At 37.3% G+C, this 23,494-nt stretch overlaps 1 long non-coding RNA gene across 3 annotated transcripts in view; it reads left to right on the forward strand.

Moving 5' to 3' along the window:
• The first annotated feature begins 4,263 nt into the window (after positions 1–4,263).
• The window catches only part of LOC149783648 (uncharacterized), a 34,519-nt gene continuing 15,288 nt past the window's right edge, over positions 4,264–23,494 (forward strand). The window contains exons 1-3 of one of the 3 annotated variants that reach the window (XR_016413646.1): positions 4,264–6,597; positions 7,141–8,023; positions 10,869–12,927. This is a non-coding gene — a long non-coding RNA (uncharacterized LOC149783648). Of the gene's footprint in view, positions 8,024–8,064; positions 12,928–23,494 lie in introns of those variants that run through there. The other 2 variants (XR_016413645.1, XR_016413647.1) reach the window with 2 other exon arrangements.

Below are 23,494 nucleotides of genomic sequence, written 5' to 3' on the forward strand. Positions count from 1 at the left end.
AGTAATATTTTAACAAAAACTGTTTGTTTTAGATTGGTGCTGATAATAATTAAAACAGTGATTGGCCAGAAATCCATAATGACTCTGATGTTCCCTCTCAGGTGGGATGAGTCCAGGGTGAATGATTTGCTTGACATCATGATAGGATGTTCCCAGGAAAATTCTTCTGAGACATAACCTGCTTAAACAACCATGGTCACATGTATTTCATCCTTGCCCAGAAAGGCTACGCCTTTTTACCTGGTTCATGTCAGCAGAGCCTTGCAGAGAAAAGAATTTAAGCCTTCTGTCATGGATAGAATCTCATGATCTAGAAAGCCTTCCACTTTGAATGTGTATAAGGGGACATACAGAGTATTTCTGTGACTAGTGTGACAGCAGCAGCATCATTTCGGAGTCCATCAGTCCTATAATTGGCTAATTATTTTTGTTCTTGATCATTAACTCCATCTATTGTCAAAGGCTACTACTATGATCTCAGACCCATTGGGGCATCATGGTTGAGCAGTTATGGGTCATGATAAGATTTACCAGATCTATTAGCTGATTTTGTATTAATAGGTAACAATTGCTCAACCAGTTTTCCAAGTGGAATTAATATGTGTACTCAAAAGGCTCAATTCAAATCAGCTTAATCAAAAACTAGTAAATAACTGTAGTCATCTAGAGTGGTATGGGGAGGTGAGGAGAACAGCTGGGAAGAGAAGCTTCTCTTCATCTATGTGGAATATAGATGGGCAAGACATTTTGACTTTCCACAATTACTGGATTCGAGAGGTAGTAGATCTTCCTAATATAAGGTTGCTTGGGTAAGTATTCTCAGAAAAACATAATTTAATAAAAGCGATGTGCTCTTTCATGTTAAAGGTATTTTAGTATTTGGATGAAATGTAAATTTTTGAAAAATACCAGACATTTAATTTCTTGTCCTTGTAATTTTAAATCTAAAGCAATAATGTATATAGAACTTCCCAGGCATTGTTTAATAACTGTTAGATAGGTTTAAAATACCAATTAGGGACAAGTTCTCATGGTAAAGTAAAAGAATGGACAAGATCGCACCCTACCCCTCACAAATTTGGTACACTGTTTATAATTTCCAAGTAAATTAAAAGGAAAGACTGTAAAAAGTGTGAAGATCCACTTCCATGTCTTTATTAACCAGCATTTGAACACGTTAGCTAATGTCCTCCTAAATGTATCAAATTCCAATTGTATGATCACAATAGGGGGGATAGAGGAGACATACATTGTCCCCTAGACAGAATTAGCAAGGTGCAGCATTGCATGTTATTCCATTTAAACAAGTCTGGAATATGATTTCAATACAATGTTGTCTTTCATGGTTTAATTGATAATGTACATGTACTCACCAGTATTTTTCAAATTAAGAGTAATAATTTCATCACTTTGCTGCAAAGTCAAATGTTGTATTATATATATATATATATATATATATATATATATATATATATATATATATATATATATATATATAGTTCTGTATATTTAATTTGTACTGTGTGATTGACCTTTGTCCATAAGCGAGGGTAGGAGTTTGGGCATACTTGACTAATGTCATGTTTTGAAAACCTGTTTATTTGTGTCTAAACTTAGGATATTTTTCCCATGGAAATTCCAGGTCTAGTTGATATTTGCCATGTTCTGTACTAAAATTTTAGTAAAAGACCTGCCCTTGCTTACAACTTAGAATGTTCTGGAAAGGAACTTTTGACTCTCATCCTGATCCTGTCATTGCGTCATAGGTTTATAGATATTAAGGTTGTTTACATCAGAATTATTCATTCCAATCTTAACTTATGTAGTGGAACTATTCTTTTAGTTGTGTTCAGTTATAATTTGGGAGGATTTATTTACTTATTAGTCATTGGAATTAGAGGTGCTTATTGACGTTTGGACTAAATCACAGTTTTGGGATTTTTTGGAATTCATTCAAGGATATTCTGGGCTATATTGTTGTGATACATCAACTTTGCTAGCAAATCCTTCTTTTCAAGGCTACTAGCACATTCAATACTGGAATTCATTTGGAACACTATACTTTTAGACTTGTGAAAGACAGTAATGTAAGTTCTTTATAAATTTTCACATTGTATTCTTGGGACATAAATTATTTGTTGAATTTTACTCAACTTGCTTGCTGGCTAAGCTACTAAGAATGATCCAGTATAAACATGCATAATATTTCAACTAATCCTATGCCAGAGTTGTTTTTTTTCTATTTGATTAAAGCATCTCAGTAACCACTGGTCAGATCCTAATTCTTTTACAAATCAGCAGCAAGGGATAATGATCAGAACGCAACTAAATGGCATACAAGATAATATTTTTGCCAAACAGTTAAGGGATAAATACTACCAGAAAAGGTTGCAATTTTGAGTTGTAAAATGAACACATCATTAATAAAGTCATAGGTTAGTCTGCTTTTATCAGTGTGACTGGTAGTGGATGACTTCTTGATGAAAGAGCATACCTTAAAAGTTTAATAGTTATATGCTGTAACCTGTTTGTAGCTGGGTAGACCATAACAAGAAATGTTAGGTATCTTGTTTAAAGCAACATCAGCAGTTGACTACTTTGTGACTCAAATATATGGTCTCATGATTCTTAGTTGTCAGTGGTAATCATAGATAACAAGCCTTATAATTATAGGCAATAAGCCTTGTATTAATAGACTATATGTCTTATTGTAGACAATATGCCATGTATTGATAGACAATAAGTCTATTGTAGACAATATGCCTTGTATTGATAGACAATATGACTTATTGTAGACAGTATGCCTTGTCTTGTATTGATAGACAGTATGCCTTATTGTAGACAATCTGCCTTGTATTGATAGACAATGTCTTATTGTAGACAATATGCCTTGTATTGATAGACAATATGTCTTATTGTAGACAATATGCCTTGTCTTGTATTGATAGACAGTATGCCTTATTGTAGACAATATGCCTTCTATTGATAGACAATATGTCATATTGTAGACAATAAGCCTTGTATTGATAGACAATATGTCTTATTGTAGACAATATGCCTTGTATTGATAGACAACAGCATGCCTTATTGTAGACAATATGCCTTGTATTGATAGAAAATAAGTCTATTGTAGACAATATGCCTTGTATTGATAGACAATATGACTTATTGTAGACAGTATGCCTTGTCTTGTATTGATAGACAGTATGCCTTATTGTAGACAATCTGCCTTGTATTGATAGTATTGATAGACAATGTCTTATTGTAGACAATATGCCTTGTATTCATAGACAATATGTCTTATTGTAGACAATATGCCTTGTCTTGTATTGATAGACAGTATGCCTTATTGTAGACAATATGCCTTCTATTGATAGACAATATGTCATATTGTAGACAATAAGCCTTGTATTGATAGACAATATGTCTTATTGTAGACAGTATGCCTTGTATTGATAGACAACATTATGCCTTATTGTAGACAATATGCCTTGTATTGATAGACAGTATGTCTTATTGTAGACGATATGCCTTATATTGATAGACAGTATGCCTTGTTGTAGACAGTATGCCTTAATATGTTGATAGACAGTATGCCTAATATTGATAGGCAATTTATCATCATTATAGACAATATGCCTTATATTGATAGACAATGTCTCATCATTGTAGACAATATGCCTTGTATTGATAGTATGACTTATGGTAGACAATATGCCTTATTGTAGACAATATGCCTTGTATTGATAGACACTATGCCTTATATTGATAGACAATATCTCATCATTGTAGACAATATGTCTTATATTGATAGACAGTTTGCCTTATTGTAGACAATATGCCTTGTATTGATAGACAATATGCCTTATTGTAGACAATATGCCTTGTATTGATAGACAATATGCCTTATTGTAGACAATATGCTTTATATTGATAGTGTCTCATCATTGATGACAATATGCCTTGTATTGATAGCATGCCTTATTGTAGACAATATGCTTTATATTGATAGACAGTATGCCTTGTATTGATAGACAATATGCCTTATCATTGTAGACAATATGCCATATAATTATAGTTATATGGTAAGATATAAATTGTTTATTATGCATTGCAGCATCTGAGGACACTAAAAGTGCCTGGGAAGCAGATGTATGCCTGCTCCTGGGAGGGAGGAAGGCTCAGGGTAGCCTTGGCAGTGGACTCCTTCATCTACTTTGCTAATATTAGACCTGATTATAAGGTAAATACCTACACAGAGAGAGAGAGAGAGTGAGAGAGAGAGAGAGTTTGTGGAGAAACTTTGTTACGGAGTAACCTGATGCATACAGAAAAATTTGTAAGCCTGATGAATATTTTATGAAATTGACTATTAATTTATTGATTGGTTCACTGTTTTTTGTTGTGTACCAATTTTTGTGGATTTTCATTGTTTATAAAAATCATGAATTTAAATACCTGTTGAACAGTGATCCATTTTTGAAAACAAATTGACCCCTTCCCAGATTTCCAGTTAACATTGATTTGTGGACATAATAACACTCCTTCCCAGTTTTCAGTAAACAGTCATCTCTGGGAACAATATGACCCCTTTCATTATTTCCAGCAAACAATGACCTGTGGAAATACTGTGATCCTTTTCCTTAATGGTTTTTGTAAAGCTACGAAAATTAATCTCCCCCAAAAACAAAAAAAAATGAGAATTCACAGTACATACAAAGTAAGAGTGAATATTTATATAATTTAAAAAGTTCAATAGTACAGTTACTATTTTGTTGTCTTACCTTAGTTTCTGATTGAAACTATTTTTCTATTTTGAGCAAATTGCACCACCCTTTTGTGATTGTGCATCAGGATAAATCACAAATTATGCAAAAAAAGTAAACTTGTGTCTCATTAGTTGAAATCATATGGAACAATGTTACATCCAGGCTCTGCCCCATTCACTCATTCTCCAGTACCTCTGACAAGAAGACAAATTTAAAGGGTGAGAAGTCAAAGAAAATAAATAAAATTCCTTTATAATCGTGCATGAGAAATTTTAAATGTAGTAGATTTAAATAGTTTTATCATTTGCATTGAAACATACCACATTATCGTTTCCATAAGTCTGTACCATTCAGCACTTGGGTTGAAATGATTAATCAGTATATCGATACATTAATACTTTTACTGTACCACTACATTTATTGATTCAAGAGGTGGAAAATTGATACAAAACTATACTTACCATATATGTTATTTTAATCTTCAGCAGTCAATAGGTATGAATCATTTGCCTTGCTGTTCATAAAATTGAGAATTCACCTGAGACAACTGTTGCAGGCACAGTCACTAACTTTTGTTATTAAAACTGAAAAAGACCTCACTAGCCTTCTACAAATTAACACAAGGTGATGTGATTTGTAATATTACTCAATCTCCCTGCACATGATAAAATATAGCAGCCTTAAATGGTCTAAAATGTTGAATAAAAATCACTGACAACTAACAGGTAGTCTGTTTTAAAGTATTGTTGTTATCTTGTTATCAACGGAAATGGCATATAAATAGATGCTAAGTATATGACTGTCTGTAATCTGGAAGTACATTCAGTAAATCACATAAAAGGGCACCACCTGCCACTGACAGACCTTCAATGATGGCAAGTCCATCACGTTTATATATGTATTGATAATGTATCATATCATATCATAGGCAGTGTATTGTGAATTTTTTTGATAATTGTACAGGTGTATCATTTCACCCCTATTCAGCATGGTTTATACTTAGAACTGGGATTCCATATAAACTGGCCAGTGTGCAGGCATTTGTAATGGCATGTAGACAGGTACTGAAATTGCAAACACATGGCAGGGACATACCAGTAGTTGCCATAGTTATAACTTTTGAAGCATTGTAACTTAGAAGAATTAGATAACATATTTTTATAGTGGAATGCTGACAGTGGAGAAGATATAAATATCCTCCAAATAATTTAGTGCCTTATGTAAATGCATCATCCAGAATTGCTTCCACTGAGCAAGAAATGACCGATGCAGGTCGGAATTGCTGCTGAAGCAGAAGAACATGGTCAGTGATGTGGAGATGATGTTTGTGTTTTTGAGGAACCTGATAATAATTATCCAAGCAAAACATGCTTAGAAGGCGGTGCATAAAAAATCCTTTGGTTATGTTGAAATTAGATAGCTCTCAGATGATGAAGAGGGAGAAAATGTAGATTATGTACACATAATTTATATTAAAATGTAAATGAGGAAAATATAAATTGGAGTTTCCCCTTTATTGTAAATTATTAGATGCGACAATGTAAAGTACTTGCTTTTGACATCCAGATGGAATTCATTTATTTATTTTCTCATTATAATAAACATCATGTTGTAATGAGCTGTTTCATTTATCAGCAATTACATTTTGTTCTGCACTATAATAGAACCATGGCTTAGTTGTATGTCTCAACAAGTCATTTGTTACTGTCACTCTAATATACTGAATTTGTTTCAGTGGGGATATTGCTCAAATACTGTGGTGTATTCCTTCACCAAGCCTGACAGGGTAGAGCATTGTGTCATTTTTTGAGACACAAAGAATGGAGAGGTATATTGGACCATTTGGAGAAAGAAAAATAATATTCTTTTAAAGTTATTATTGAATTTAAAGGGTTGGTCACTTTGGTAAGTGTAGTTGGCTTGAAGGCCTTAGTTAAATATGGCTGAGAAGACTAGTTGAGTAAAATTAAATGCTTTTAGTTGATATTCAATTCAACGAAATATTATGAGTGTTAAAGTCATGGAAAGAGTGCCGTCCCCTACCCCTACCCCTTTCCCACCCAACCACCTCCTTGGTTGAGCAGTTTAGATTACAAAGCAAGAACATGTCATAATAGGAACTTAAATTTAGTATCAGATATAACTCCTTGAACAAAGTACAAGAAAGGTGTAAAGGTAATTTTTTCTTATTGATGATTTTATCAACATGTAGATATATATCTTATCAAATGTGAGCATATTATTGTCTGTTTCAGTGCATTGTCAGTGACTGAATTGTCAGTTTCAGAGCATTGTCAGTGAATGAATTGTCAGTTTCAGTGCATTGTCACTAAATGGTTTCCAGTCTCCAATATCTTATCTTCTGTTTCAGAAATATGTGAAATATGTATAAAAAACTTGATAGCAATAACAGCTTGTGGAGATTACCGTTGCCTAGCAACCAAAGCTGATGAGTTGAATGGACAGGTAGTATCATTAGAAGGAGGATATTCTTATTCATTTAAATTGTAAGTGAAGATTATGGTTAATTACTGGGATATAAATCAGATGCAGATGTAACTGCATAGACTAGGATCTACCATTGCATAATGTAACAGCAGATCTGGGTCTGTGCAGTTTGCTTAGAATGATCAATAAAACAAAGAAAGACCCCAATCTGCTGGCACATTATGAGATGACAGATCAGTGTATATGTTGTTTGCAGTTGGACTCTTGCAGTTGGACTCTACTTATATGTGGGTATGTACAGCAATATCCGATAAAGTGTCTCCACATATATCATTTCTGAACTGAAGTGTAAATCTTATTGAAACTTAGAATAATGTTTCTTTGTAAAGTGACACAGCAAATAACCTTTCCAAACTCAATGGTAAACCTTATTGAAACTTAGAATAATTTCTCCTTGTGTAGTAAGAATGCCAATATAATCAAGAGTGTAGAATTTTCTGGTCTAAGTACTTAGAGTCTCTTTTAGTGAGTGAAAAACAAGGGAGATAAATGAGGGAAATGCTTGAACATGCAAGGAATGCATTGTCTGTTTCATTGCATTGTCAGTGACTGAATTGTCAGCTTCAGTGCATTGTCAGTGACTGAATTGTCAGTTTCAGTGCATTGTCACTGAATGGTTTTCAGTCTCCAATATCTTATCTTCTGTTTCAGAAATATGTGAAATATGTATAAAAAACTTGATAGCAATAATAGCTTGTGGAGATTACTGTTGCCTAGCAACCAAAGCTGATGAGTTGAATGGACAGGTATGTATCATTAGAAGGAGGATATTCTTATTCATTTAAATTGTAAGTGAAGATTACGGTTAATTACTGGGATATAAATCGGTTAATTACTGGGATATAAATCGGATGCAGATGTAACTGCATAGACTCGGATCTACCATTGCATAATGTAACATTTGAATGAAGAGAATAAGGCATGATTGCATAACTGCTGTAAAATTAGGACATCACTCCAGGAAAATTAGGACATGAAGTAATGAGTGTGCTTCTTTTATGTTAAATTAGTGAAGGTCACATGCTCTTTTATATTTGTGCCTGTCATTGATGAAATTCATTCCAACACAACAGTTTCAAAAGTTAGATATTTATGCTTAGCAGCAAAAATTAATAGCATACTATATAAAAGATGGTTTATACAATTTAGGAAGATTTAAGAACACAGTAAATATATGGATGGTGATACTAATCACTGGATGAGGTTAATAGATAAACAGAAATACTAAATAAGCCATTTAAAAAAAGACAATTAGTTTTAGAAGAGCAAAGTTTTGCTTTTAAAATTAATTTGTTTTTTTTTAAACACCAACATATCTTTATTCCTGCTGTAAAAAATGGAAGGTCTGTGTTTTGTGTGCATACTGATTTTAACCTTTTGTTCACACTATATAGTAGTTAGTCATTCATCTTTGAATAAGTAACTTACAAAATACTAATGAATCATTAAACATAACCTCAGTGCCAACATAGGGTTTGATAATCTTGAAAGGTGCTTGCATTTGGGTGGTTATCATGGAAAGTGATAGAATTGAGGTCAGCTCCAAAAAGCACCAGAATAGTGCTTGAACATATTCAGGGTTATACTAGCTAAAAAATCTTCTAACTATGGGAAGTCACTTTAAATGAGGAGTAATCATCCATAGGTACAGTGTACAATTTGGTATAATTTTCATAGGAACCGAATAATTAAAGTACCTTGACATATATTTTAAAGCATTGCTTTCCCTAGGTACCATGTATCTTTAAACGGAAGAGCCCTAAGTGGTTCTTCAGAAGTACTTGAATTTTGAGAAAAACACATTTTCATTAGGATGTTATGGCTTATAAACAAAAGTTTGCCCATAACTCAGTGATGGGATGCATATTTTCAGCAAGGTTCTGATGAGTTATGTATCCATGCTTCATATATGGTTATGGCCAAGTGATAAAATAAGTGCTGTGTCTTGTATTTCTTGAAAGATGTTGGATCAACAGTAGCTTAGGAGACTTTAGCTCTCTAAGTCCCAAAGCCATACTGATAGTAGAAACAATAGATTATATATCAATAAAAAAAGTCTCAAAATGGTATGTGTCTGGCCCAGTTCAATCTCAAATAGCTCCAGACAAGCAGACAATTGATTATGGAATACATGATTATTATTCATAAAGTTAAAATCAATGAAATAATGAAACAGTACTAGCACAAAATGTTGGAGAACTGGATCTCTCAACTCTGTTGAAAATGTCTACGTGGACCGCTCCGGTGGCCTAGTGGTTAGAGTGTCCGCTTCGGATGCGGGAGGTCTTGGGTTTGATCCCCAGCCGAGTCGTACCAAAGACTTACAAAAATGGTACTAACAGCTGCCTCGCTTGGCGCTCAGAGGTGAAGACATAGGCCTGGCAAGATGGTTGGATCTATCACTAAGATCCCCATAATTGTAATTGTATGTAGCTGTAGCATGGTAGGATGGACAGATCTATCATTAAGATCTCCATAATTGTAATTGTATGTAGCTGTAGCAAGGTAGGATGGACAGATCTATCATTAAGATCCCCATAATTGTAATTGTATGTAGCTGTAGCATGGTAGGATGGACAGATCTATCATTAAGATCTCCATAATTGTAATTGTATGTAGCTGTAGCATGGTAGGATGGACAGATCTAGCATTAAGATCTCCATAATTGTAATTGTATGTAGCTGTAGCATGGTAGGATGGACAGATCTATCATTAAGATCTCCATAATTGTAATTGTATGTAGCTGTATCATGGTAGGATGGACAGATCATTAAGATCTTCATAATTGTAATTGTATGCAGCTGTAGTGTGATAGGATGGACAGATCTATCATTAAGATCCCCATAATTGTAATTGTATGTAGCTGTAGCATGGTAGGATGATAGATCTGTCATTAAGATCTCCATAATTGTAATTGTATGTAGCTGTAGCATGGTTGGATGGACAGATCTATCATTAAGATCTCCATAATTATTATTGTATGCAGCTGTAATATGATAGGATGGACAGATCTATCATTGAGATCTCTATAATTGTAATTGTATGCAACTGTAGTATGATAGGATGACAGATCTCTCATTAAGATCCCCATCATTGTAATTGTATGTAGCTGTAGCATGGTAGGATGACAGATATGACATTAAGATCAACATAATTGTACTTGTATGTAGCTGTAGCATGGTAGGATGACAGATCTATCATTAAGATCCCCATAATTGTAATTGTATGTAGCTGTAGCATGGGTGGATGGACAGATCTATCAGTAAGGTCCCCATAATTGTAATTGTATGCAGATGTAGCATGATAGGATGACAGATCTATCATTGAGATCTCCATAATTGTAATTGAATGTAGCTGTAGTGTGATAGGATGGACAGATCTGTCATTAAGATCTCCATAATTGTAATTGAATATAGCTGTAGTATTATAGGATGACAGATCTATCATTGAGATCTCCATAATTGTAATTGTATGCAGCTGTAGTTTAATAGGATGGACAGATCTATCATTATGATCCCCATAATTGTAATTGTATGTAGCTGTAGCATGGTAGGATGGACAGATCTATCATTAAGATTTCTATAATTTTAGAAAGATGAAGCTGTAGACCAGGCAAGACATATGGGTCTTTCAGCAAGATGCTCAGACTGAGACATTTAGACCAACTGGATGGCCAGCTAAGTTCGCTGATTGATTGTGACTGGCTTGGTAGCACAGATTGGATCTGTTGGATCCATTACAAAAACACATGCATCCTGACTTACTGGTGCAAAGGCCATACTTAGACATGTAGAGGGACTTATGCCTCTTGTGCTGCCTAAAAATTAGTGTATACTCCTTCATTGGATCTTGATTTCCTGTAGGAGTAAGAGAGGGAAAAGGAGGCAAAATTTGTCCAGAATTTAATGAGTTATTTTTCCATCTTTTCTTTTATTACATTTCATCTAAATGTTTCAGTGAAACAGCAGTATAAAAGAAAACAAAACAATGTATAAATTGACAATGCTGCATGTTAATAAGTCACTAAACCACTCCTGTTTACAGACTTTGTGAAGAGGCATAGCTCAGATTCTGTTTCTGAGAGAAAATTATCAGAATCAGCAGTTACCTCCCTTGATTTAGTTTCACTGCATCAGAATCTGTTGAAGACTTCCAACAATACAGTATGCGCATAAGGTGTAATTGCTTCAATATTTTTGCTTAAATATTTCTTAAAATTTTATAGCAGTCCTCTTGTAAGAAATAAAGAAAAGACAAAGATTTATAATTTTAGATTACTTTCATTTTGAGGCCCCTGTTATTTTCTAATAATCATAGAAATGGAACATAATTATTACTATCTTGAGAAGTATTTTAATCTCTTTGATCCTGTTCATTGATGTTTTTGGAAACCCTTCCAATCATTCAACATTTTCAATACCTTAATTTTATAAATCCGATGATATTTGTTGAGAATATATGTATGTACAGAAGGTATGTAATTATGGAGGAATGTGATTATAGAATGAACTGTAGACAACAGGTAAATATTACAAAAGTGTTCCAGTTTTTAGTACCCAAGGTGTAAAATATGCTACAGAAGAATAGAAATTGAAGACATAGTGCAATGGTGTGTGAAATTACAAATTGTTCTACACTGCTGGGGAGTATGACTGGACCATTCTAGTTGGGGACATTGTTTGCCTTCTGGGAGTATGACTGGACCATTCTAGTTGGGCACATTGTTTGCCTTGCATTTAGCATGCTCTGGACATCATTCTTCTATTATAGTCAATTTTGGATAAGAAAAGATGTGGCAAAAATGGGTATTTAGGGTATTGAATTTGTTATTTCATCTCTTTTCACACCACTTTGAAGATTTTTTAATTGAAATTTATAGGCATGATATGTTTGGTTTAATGGCACAAGTCACTTTTACTTTTCCTTTGACTCATTTTTAGCACAGTTTAATGAAAATTATCAAAACTAGGGAAATTTTGTGAGTTCAGCTTTTCATTTCTTCTCCTAAAGTACTTGAAGAACTTTACTGAAATTTGTTGTCTGGAAATGGGGTTAGCAGAGAAAGGGCTTTGTTTGGCATTTGGGGCCTTTTCAGGAAAATATAATAAAGTGGTATTTTGGGAAATGAGTTCATCATTATTTCTCCTTCATTAAAAGCATTGTATGTTAACTAAAGTTTCTTATCTCTTGTATCTCATTCGACATTGCTTTGAGGATTTTTAATCAAACTTAATCAGCTAGATAAGCAACCATTTTTATTGACCTTTAGCTTACTTTAGAGAAAAGGTGTGAAAAATTGTCCAAAAGAAAGGGAATTTTGAGAACACAGTTTCTAATTGCTTCTTTGTAAACTGCTTTAAGAAATTTATTCAAGCTTCTGTCTGTTGATCTAATCAGGGAAATAATCCTTTTTTCATCAAGCATGTATTAACACATCTTTTTATCAGTGTAAACAATGCAGTTTCATCTTCAGAAAAATATCCAATCATTATGTCACAGTTTTCAGTGTTTTTCTCAGTCATATAAAACTAAACTTACATTTGGATGTATGATTACCTGTTTTCTTTCCTGCCACAGACTTCATCACATAGATGACCATCCAGCTGGAGGTGCTGCATTGGAAGGTTTTGACTTCACAAAAGCATTTGCCGTGAGTTTATTTGATTAGTTTAGCTGCTAAGTATGCACAAAATCTTATATGAGTAGGATTGCATATGACATTGATTTAATTGCTAGGTATACTATATATGACATTGATTGAACTGCTAGGTATACACAAAATCTTATATGAGTAGGATTACATATGACATTGATTGAACTGCTAGGTGTACACATTATCTTATATGAGTAGGATTACATATGACATTGATTGAACTGCTAGGTATACACAAAATCTTACATGAGTAGACTTACATATGACATTGATTTAATTGCTAGGTATACTACATATGACATTAATTGAACTGCTAGGTATACACAAAATCTTACATGAGTAGGATTACATATGACATTGATTTAACTGCCAGGTATACACAAAATCTTACATGAGTAGACTTACATATGACATTGATTTAATTGCTAGGTATACTACATATGACATTAATTGAACTGCTAGGTATACACAAAATCTTACATGAGTAGGATTACATATGAAGCAGCAGGGAGGGCGAATCGGACATTTTGTCCAATCGTCATTTGGTTTAATTAATACTTTCTGCACTCAGCGGTCCGGTGTCGTCAGCGCCTGGTAAAAAAAAACGACGTCGTCGTCGGGGGGGGGGGGTCGTCCAATCGTCATTTGGTTTAATTAATACCTTCTGCGCGCCGATCCCAGTGTCGTCAGCGTCCGGTAAAAAAGCCGGACGACCGCGTCGATGTCATCGCCCTCCCTGCTGCTAAGTGGCTATTTACAATGAAAATTATTTACAACTCACCGAATATTTGGTCAAGTCCGATACGATATCGTGTCCGAGGATCATGTAAATTTATCGTTACAAATCCATGTGGGGTCGACTGAGCATGACTAAAAAAGTTTCGAAAAACATTAAAGTCCATGTCACCGCCGCACCATGTCTGCCAAATATTTCGTAGCGTGTGTGTATCAACGCCGTTGAATACAGTAAGAATATTACAGTTGTCTCTGATTACTTTTGGAATCTGAGTGTATCGTTGAGTGACATATATCACGTCAGTGTTTTTATGCCTGCCTCTGGAAAATATCCTAGCTGGGTTTTTTTGATTGTCTAACATAACATCATCGTACACGACTAGATTGTTAACGTCGCCATCAATATCATCGATACCTGGTGCATCACTGATATCTGTAATAAACTCAATAACATTTTTTTCAGCGATCGCTGATGCATTCTCGTTAAAATCTTTCAACACCTCGTAGCATCGTTGATCATCTACGCTAGGGGCGATTAAATACAACTTATCCCACTTCATCCATCTCATTATTAAATTAAGTAACAATTGCGTCTTGCCGGATCCAGATGGTCCGATGATAATCATCCGGATCGAGTTTGGTAACGCTGCAACATGCTTAACTGGTTCTCTTGTTTTAGTCGCCGAAAAATCAATTATATTCATATCTCTGTACATAAATTATGGATCTATATTGTGTGAAGTGTAGAGTGCGTACTGGCACAAATGATATGACAACCGTTACAACAAGAAATAACAGATCGGCACTTACTGGTAAGTGTGTACAATGCGGTACAAAGAAATTTAGATTTATTTCTATTAGACCCGGGGATGTTTTAAAAAAAAGCGAGGAGGTGATATTGCAGCCAAGTTATCAAAACTCCCCGGAACACCGTGGGCAAAGTATCCAGGAGAAAAGCACCTTCCAGGATATAACTACTGTGGCCCCGGAACACGATTAGATATCAGACTCGATGATCAAAATCAACCCAAACTCGGTGAGTATCCAATAAACGCTATCGATAAGGCGTGTCATGCTCATGATGGTGCTTACTACAAAAGTAGCGATCTGCAACAGCGTCATATCGCGGATGTAAAATTAATTCACGCGTTAAATGCTATTCCTGATAAATCCTTCAAAGAAAAATTGGCCTCATGGTTGGTAAAATCGGCTATGAAAGGTAAATTAATGATGGGCACTGGTAATTAATAACAACATGGAATCCATCTATTATTCTCCGAGAGGATACTGGAAGGGGAAGGCCGCAATTGGTAAGCTTGCAAGCGCTGCAAAAGTAACAAAGGCCACTGCGGCTAATTGGTTATCCAAACAGGCTATATGGCAAATTTATCTACCACCGCCTAAACAAATCAACTTCTCGCGCTTTGATGTCAGCGTACCTAATGAAGTTCATCAGGCTGATATACTATTTCTGCCGCATGACAACGGTTACAAATACGCGCTAACCGTAGTTGATGTTGCGAGTCGATACAAACAAGCGGAGCCGTTAAAAACAAAGTCAGCAACTGAAGTAGCCGATGCGTTTGAGCGGATTTATCGAAGAGGTCCTCTGCGCTGGCCAAATCTATTACAAGTTGATCCTGGTAGTGAATTTCGCGGCGCTGTTTTATCAACGCTGAAACATCATAGCGTCGCGATACGACGAGGTCATGCTGCGCTACATCGTGATCAGGCAATTGTTGAACGATTCAATCGGACTCTTGCTGAACGGTTATTTGGATATCAATACGCGAAGGAATTCATCCAAGAAAAACGATCTCGTGAATGGGTCAAAATGTTGCCAGGCGTAATTGCAGCGTTAAATAACGAGATTACCCGAGCAATCAACATGAAGCCCAGCGACGCGATTAAAAAAAAGTATATACCCGGAAGATCAAAAATAGATAGCGTTTCCAAGCCGATTCCCGGCGATGTCACTGTTAGATATCTGTATGAACCAGGAGAGCTTGAAGGCGGTAAAAAAAGAGCTACTGATCCTATCTGGAGTGTTACCACACATAACATATCAACGATAACACGATCAACTGATAGACCACCGATCTATAGACTGGATTCAACTGCCCCACAGCGGGGGTTTACACGCGAGCAACTACAAGTGATACCTGACGATACTCAATTACCCCCGCGTGGTCTTAACTAGCGCCGTTGCGTCTATTGCACTCAAGACAGGTCAACCTCACATTGTTTTTGACATGACCGAGACTGTTATCGATCCTGTCCACGGTAAATTGGCGAGCGTCTTTATCCGAATAACGCCAGCGCATTACACAATTACAACTCGCGCAGTGATTATTCTGTTGTTGTCGTAACGCAATTATTAATTCGGCATCAATGTCAAAACGCCGCTGTTTTTTTTTTATCCTGTTGGCGGTAACCCGAGAGTTTTCTATCAATGACGCTTGCATCGATGATGTCGTTGGTGACTCCATGACTGGCTTCGTCAATAACAATTCTTCGAAGCTGATTTATCCTCCGTACTCTGGACACTGCAAGATAGACTAGATTTGACCATTCGATGCGATTATCAACCATCCAAACAATTGTATCCGTGATAGTCAGTCCCTGCGAGGAATGTATTGTCGTTGCGTATCCTAGCGTCCACGGGGATTTATCAGCACGTAGCGCGTCCTCGACGACGCTGATATCAACGAGCACGATATCATTCGGCACGAGAATTTGTTTTTTTGTCCCCGACGGTGTCGGGCCTGGAATTTCAACTTCAATGTTTTGCCGCTGTGTATCCGCGAGTCTATAACATAACGGCACTGGGCGCATTGGAAACTTTTCCTTATGCAACGTAAACAACTTTTGCTGAAGTGTGTCTCTGACTATCTTTCTACTCGCTACAATCAAATCGTTTGGTCTCCATGTTTCCCAAAATTCATTCATTGGAGTTTCGGGAATCACCTCGCGGATTATTTCACATTGAATTCTTTCCGGCTGTAATCTGATTAATTTCTTAACCTCGCGCAGTTGTTTATCAAGTGTTCGGTAATCAGTATCGGTTTCTTCATAATAGTCCACAAAACCCTCTAACCAATCATGTGGACCCTCGCCGACAAATGGTGGTGGTTGGCCATGATCTCCGCACATTATCACCGCTGTATTCGCGCGCAGCAACCACTCAAGAAACATTTGTAAAACATCTAACGAAACAGTACATATCTCATCCCAGATGATAACCTCAGGAATAAATTTTTCACCCATTCGATCAGGAGTCCACTCACCACCACTGTATCGAAAAAAGCTGTGATAAGTAACGGCGTCAACATTTCGTTGTTTTATCTCTCGCGCTAGTCTATGGGTTGGTGTAAGCACGATTATACTTGCCCGCGTTCGAAATAATTCAATTGCCCGAGTCGTCTTTCCTGACCCGCCACAGCCGCTTAAATAAACTGTTTTGTGCCTACAAATTGGATCAGAACACGGTGGTGCATTAGACCATTCTGATAGATTATCACCGCGTAGGTAATTGTTTTCAACGGTGACATCTGCTGACGGGGAATAATCGCGTCGTATTTCTTTTTTAATTCTCCATGTACCCCAACTCTCGTCCGGACTAGTAAACTCGGCTATGTTTCCCTTATACTTTACGTCTATGTAAAATGAATCAATCGCAACTCTAACCGCTGTCTCCATCGCTGTAAGTAACAACTGTACCCAACCTTGTTCCATTGGACAAGAAAGCTGTTTTGCAGTTCACGTATCTATTTTTCGCCACTGCGTCCTTGATTACGAAATCATATTCTGCGTCATCTATAATCAGCCGTGAGCAATATCGTTTGTAGTCGCAGTTTTTTCCACCTTGTGTGAACTTACCGATTATTCTTCTACCGAGATCTTTTGCCTCGCGGTTTCGTTGGTTAAATATCCTCCTGGACCATTCGATGATATATTCCTCGTCGGCATTAATCTGTTTTCTGGATTCGTCAATTATACTATCTAGACGCTCCGGTTCTGGTAACCAGACTTCAGTCTGCGCCCGGTATGATATAATTGCGTCACTGACAATCAACGAAACTAGCATTTTACAATCAATCATATACCGTAGCAGCGCTATTGGCAACCACTTCTTTTCAGACATGTGTCTACCGATCCAAATATAACAACAGCAATGAAGTCCTGCTGCGAATTCAAATGATACTATGCGAGCGAATCCGGTTAAATCAAAATCAGGCAGTGGTCCATTAATAGCAACACGAGTCATTTCATGTCTGGGGTGTCCAAATCGTTTAAAGTACCCAGCGGCGGATCCATACCCGAGAAAACTCGCTGGATAACAGGCAACCATATCAACGGAAATCATAGCGTCGCGGTTGTATTCAGTGTTCCATAGTCGACCGTGATAGTATTCCAAACAACTGGATTGTACATCCGGTAGAAATTCCTTGCGTGTTGGACTCCACGCATTTTTCCTTGCTGCAACATGAGCCGCAACCGATGGAATCGTAAAACAATTTGTTAGCAGTTGTTCATCATGCTCTCCAAATTCCATGGCGGTTTTTTTCATCTTGTTGTGAAACGCTTCAGTGCGATATAATTCACCGTTTGGTCTTACAAACTGATCAAAGGTATCCGCATCGTTTTCAGCGCTGCGAAGTAACCACACTGACACAGGGTCGTCTTTACGCAAACAAGCAATAGCATCAAATAGTTTCCTCTCCGCGAGAAAACCATCCTGTATAAATTCTTCAGGTATATACTTTACTATTCTATCCCGTGGAAATATTGTGACCGCGGACGTCCATGCGTGTTCGTTATGATCAATAATTTTGATTGGGGCTCCCTTTGATTTATACTTTGATTCGTATAATACTTCACCGGTTATCGTTGTAACGGTTATTGGAAATCTCAACGACGTTTCTAATCTCGCTATGTCGCTGATGGTTGCTCCACGCTCGCGCACTCTCTCCTCCCACTGGTTGATTTTGCTACGTCGTAAATCAGTCAATTTGTTTCCTCGACATGCATTTGTAAAATGCTCTATTATTCGTTCTGCTACACAATTTATCCCCGTTGACTGTCTCATTGGTTTCAGTTTTCGGATATCAGGTTTCTTATTTAATGGGTATATTCCATAAACAACTGCTGTTTCAGGATACGCTCGTTCATAGCATGGTCTGTCAATTCCGGTTAACAGCCCCGGCTTGGAGTCGCAGCTAATAATGACTGTTTTCTTGTCGCTGAGAACTGGTTCAAATTTATCACGTATGATCCAATTACCTGATTCCACCCGGACAATAAATTTTACTCTGAAGAAATACTTGCTGGAGCCAAGTTGTGATATTATCGTTGCCGCGCGTTTGTCGTTCATGGTAGCATCAACAACACCATCAATTCGAAATGTTGACCAACTATGAGATGCACCATCACGCTTGAATTCATTGATACAATCACGGATTTTATTTAACAGGGTTTTATCATTTATCAACGCTTTTGGTGCGTCTTTGAGGACTCTATCGAGATTAAACCTAACATTTTTCCAGGGCTTAATTGCTGCTAATCTCTCGAACTCCTCCATATAATTAAAACAAGTATTTAAATAAAAGAATATAGTATAATGAATAAATGCAAATGGTTGATGATTGGGTCGACAACCCCGTGCAATAAATCATGTAGAGGTGAATTCTGCGGGTATCATTTACAAAGCGTTCGTAATGGTTCAAATGGCCCCCTCCCGTGCTTGGTTTGTTTGGTGTAAGAGGAAAGTCGCAGTTGTGTATCAATTGTGGCGGCAAACGATACAGGGAACTAAAACGCTATTATGACAAACGAATAAAAAACGCCGTCATTGACCCCACCGCTGACTCCGTCAAGGACAAAGTCATCAAAACTCCTCAAGACTACATTGAAAGGTTTATAATTAAACCAAATAATGAATTAGACAAGTAGTATTATTATACAAATGGACCAAGAATTTCAGCCGCATCCTGTGCTTGTTAATTACGAGGCATCTCGCGACGGCGTTGTTAGAAACCGTAGACTAAAAAAACCAGTTGGTACCGTACATAATCACGGATACTTGCAATTTACTGCGGGAGGAAAAAGCTGTTATGTTCACAGGATGGTATTTGAAGTATTTAACGGATTAATCGAGAATGGGTTTGTGATTGATCATATTAATAATAATAAGACTGATAATTCTCTTATAAACCTGCAAGCTATCTCGCAAAGTCAGAATACCAAAAAAGGCGGAACTGGTAAATACTCAAAGAAAGCAAAGAGTGTAAAATCATTTGATACAACAACGCACGAAGAAAAAACTTTTCAGTCGATGAATGAAGCCAGTAGATATTTTGATATTTGTATGCCCGCAGTACGATTTGTTGCAGAAAATATAACTAAAACAGCGATCTCAAAAAAGACCGGACACAAAATTCGATTTTCATATTATCTGAATGGGCATCAAGGGAGATAACTCGTTTTGTGATAGCGTCGCATGACAAGAGTTACGTCCCTTGAAGTCCAAATTATGTTACCATTAATTAATCATTTTATGATGAAAACTAATGAAATACACGCTGTTATCTAACAGCTGTATTCTTTTTTTTTTAATGTTTTATTCAAATATTTGGTTTCATTTAAACGCTGTGAAACACCATTAATAAGTATTTAAGGATTTAACGATTCAAGGGAATTCAAATTAACACACACCTTGTGACTGACGCGGTTGTACTAGTCACCTTATATATAAGACGACTCGTTATAAGCCTGAGGCTTTCGAAAGCCAATTCAACTAATCAGAACTAACCCACGCTCTAGACCCGGGCGTGTGGTTGTCTTTTGTTCACAATCATGCAACCGGGTTAATTTAATTGGATTGCTTTTGATTGGTTGAATTGGCCGTAGAGTTCTGCCCGCCGTTTTATGTTTGTGCTGTCCCATCATTTCATTGTAAATACATCCGTACATGTAGTGATGTCTCCCCAAGCATATCTTCTGGGCGGTCTACGATGACGTTTGTCACCCTAGGCCTCCCTCCCGGAGATGTATGTTTCGGGGTTTCCTTGGGCTCCGATGGATGCGAAGGCACCCAAGGGGTTCCAAGATGTGAATGTCCTCAATTAAGTAACCGATGGGCCTCTCTGACGTCATAGGGCGCCAGCGGGGTTGCCAAACGGGTCTTTTATGTATGTGCCGTCCAATCATAATACTCTCTGTTAACACGAAGATGCGGTGGCAACTTTATGTTATACGAGTCCATAATCACGCATATATTTCTCTGGGCAAACTGTGCCTAGAGTTCATTTTTTTTAATTTAAAAACAAGATGTTTATAAGAATATGAATATCGAAGACATTAATAATATATTAGCCGAGATTTCAAAATTAAAAAATCAAGGAATTGAATTATCTGATGGTCTCAACAGCGAAAAAATATTATCCGATTATGAGATTATTAACGAACAATCGAAACGGGGGCGTTTTACCCTGGCCCGCGAGTACTTTTTGTAAAACGATTACAACATACGATTAATGAAAACCTGTACCACAATGACGTAAATGCATTCATTGGACTATTTACTGCCGTTGAAATAATACGAAAAAAACTCGGACGTGTTTATGAACGACGCCGGGAGATTTCTAGTAAGATCAAAAACATTAGAAGGATTATAGACGAAAACTCCGTGGAGCCCCCGATGGCACATTAAATGTATACATATTCCCCCCCCCCCCCAGGTCATATTCCTGCCACACTCGGCGGGAAATTAGAAATTGCGGAGCAATTGCAATAATGGTAGGTGAATCACTTACTACTCGGCTAGCCAGAGAGCGGCTAGCGGCGCTTAAAAAGTTCATACCGTTACGAGACAGGGTCCGAGAACAACTTCAAACGCGGCAGCAACTACAAACTGATTTTACTGTTGGAAGTGAACAACTCTTTGCTCCGATAACGAGTGCAACCAAAGACGTGAAAACAGCGATATACGGGGATATTTCCAACGAAGAAAGAAAGAAAAAGGCGCCACTGCTTGGCGTACTTGAAAAGATAGCGCCTCAGACCGAACAAACAAAAAGGTCTTTAGAAACACTTCCTGCGGAAATAGGGGTTGCTGTAACACGGAGGCCACCACCACTCGCTATAACGGACCCACAAGAACCTTATGTTACAATGACCGATGAAGAAGAACTAGGTGATACCGCAAGAGAACCAGAAGAAGAAATACCGGAAGAAATACCGGAAGAAATACCGGAAAAAAAAAGAGAAAGGGGAGAATATACCCCGTAATGTACTTAAAAAGGACACAATAGATAAAATTAGAGGCTTCGACAGCGATGAAGAATTGATTGATTTTACTGTTACAAATTTTGCTAAGGGCATACGAGATAAGAAGCATATCAATAGCGGTTACGAGGAAAATGTAAGGAAGTTAAAGGATTGGGCAAGAATGGTGTATTTAGCAAGTAGACATAAAGATGCATTACCACATCGTGGTGATCCCAATTACGGCGCATTCCTCAAGAAAGTAAAAAGTACAAAACCAAAAAAAGGAAAAGGATACAGCGGTGTGGTTGAAAACGCTAGTGTTACTTGTCCTGGTAATATTCTCAGTGATATATCACGGCTGGAAGTACTAATCGGAGGAAAATGAGCCGGAAATAACTCTCCGGAAATAATCAATGAGGCCGCTGATATTTGCAGGCGGTTATTTGCAGGCGGTATCATGGACATTAATGTATATCGAACGCTCATAGACGAGCTCGTGGATGATTAATTGGAAAACTGGTGTTTTTATAATAAAGTTGATTATACACTACAACCATGATAAACCAGTCAGCGTCTACGTGGTAAACTCGCGATTGCCTGTTTACCGCGCGTACTATGGAGATGGGCTCGGTAATACCATTGCGGGGTTATTTACAAGAATGGCCCCAAAAGTGGCGCCGTTAGCCAAACAATTAGGAATGAAGGCTATTGATGTTATTCGTGATAAGGGAATCAGCGCTATTGGAGATGTTGCCGGAAAGGCGTTTTCTGCAGCAAAGGACAAACTAATGTCGTTGGCGAGAAGAAAAAAACAAACGCCGCTGCGTTCTACAACAGTGATGCCCGCAAATGTCAGCAGGGTAATAAATAACGCGGTGGAAAAAAAACTGGCGACGATGGCTTCGCCATTGGCAGAGCCATCCACTGATGCAACAACCAACGCGCTGATGAATGCGATAGCGGGAAGTGGCCTTAAACAAAATTCAAAGAATTTACGACGAAAGTGACGTTGATGAATTGCAATTGAAAACATCAACATGATAAATAATAAAATGTTTGCGCGAACCGCTGATCCCGCGTTTGATATGGATGCCCCAGTGCGCAGGGATGATTCTGTCCGTGATTATCAATTTTATTCCTATCAACCACCACAAGCCGACCTACGATCGCGAATTGAACTTCAAGTCCAAGATACCAGTAGATACTTTTTGCCGTGTGAAGCGTTTATCGAAATCGAGGGAGAACTCGTGACAAATGTTGCCGCTAATACACCGTACGCAGATGACCCCCGTGTTCGAGTTGGTTTCGTCAACAACGGTATCATGGCGTTATTTGAAAGTGCCAGATATCTTATTGACGGGCGAGAAATTGAATCAATAGAACGCGAGGTTGATGTTGCAACGACGATAATTGGGCTAGCAAGATACTCCGATGATTATACAAGATCGGCGGGCCCATCTATGATGTTCGCAAAGGATACCACTGATAACGCTGATCATCTTCAGTACATTAACGTGCTGGCGAAAGAAAATACCGCAGTTGACCAGGCTGAAGCAGCCAA

Source organism: Sinohyriopsis cumingii, chromosome 14 (genome assembly GCF_028554795.1).
Source record: "Sinohyriopsis cumingii isolate HCF-2022 chromosome 14, ASM2855479v2, whole genome shotgun sequence".
Lineage (NCBI taxonomy): Eukaryota > Metazoa > Mollusca > Bivalvia > Unionida > Unionidae > Sinohyriopsis > Sinohyriopsis cumingii.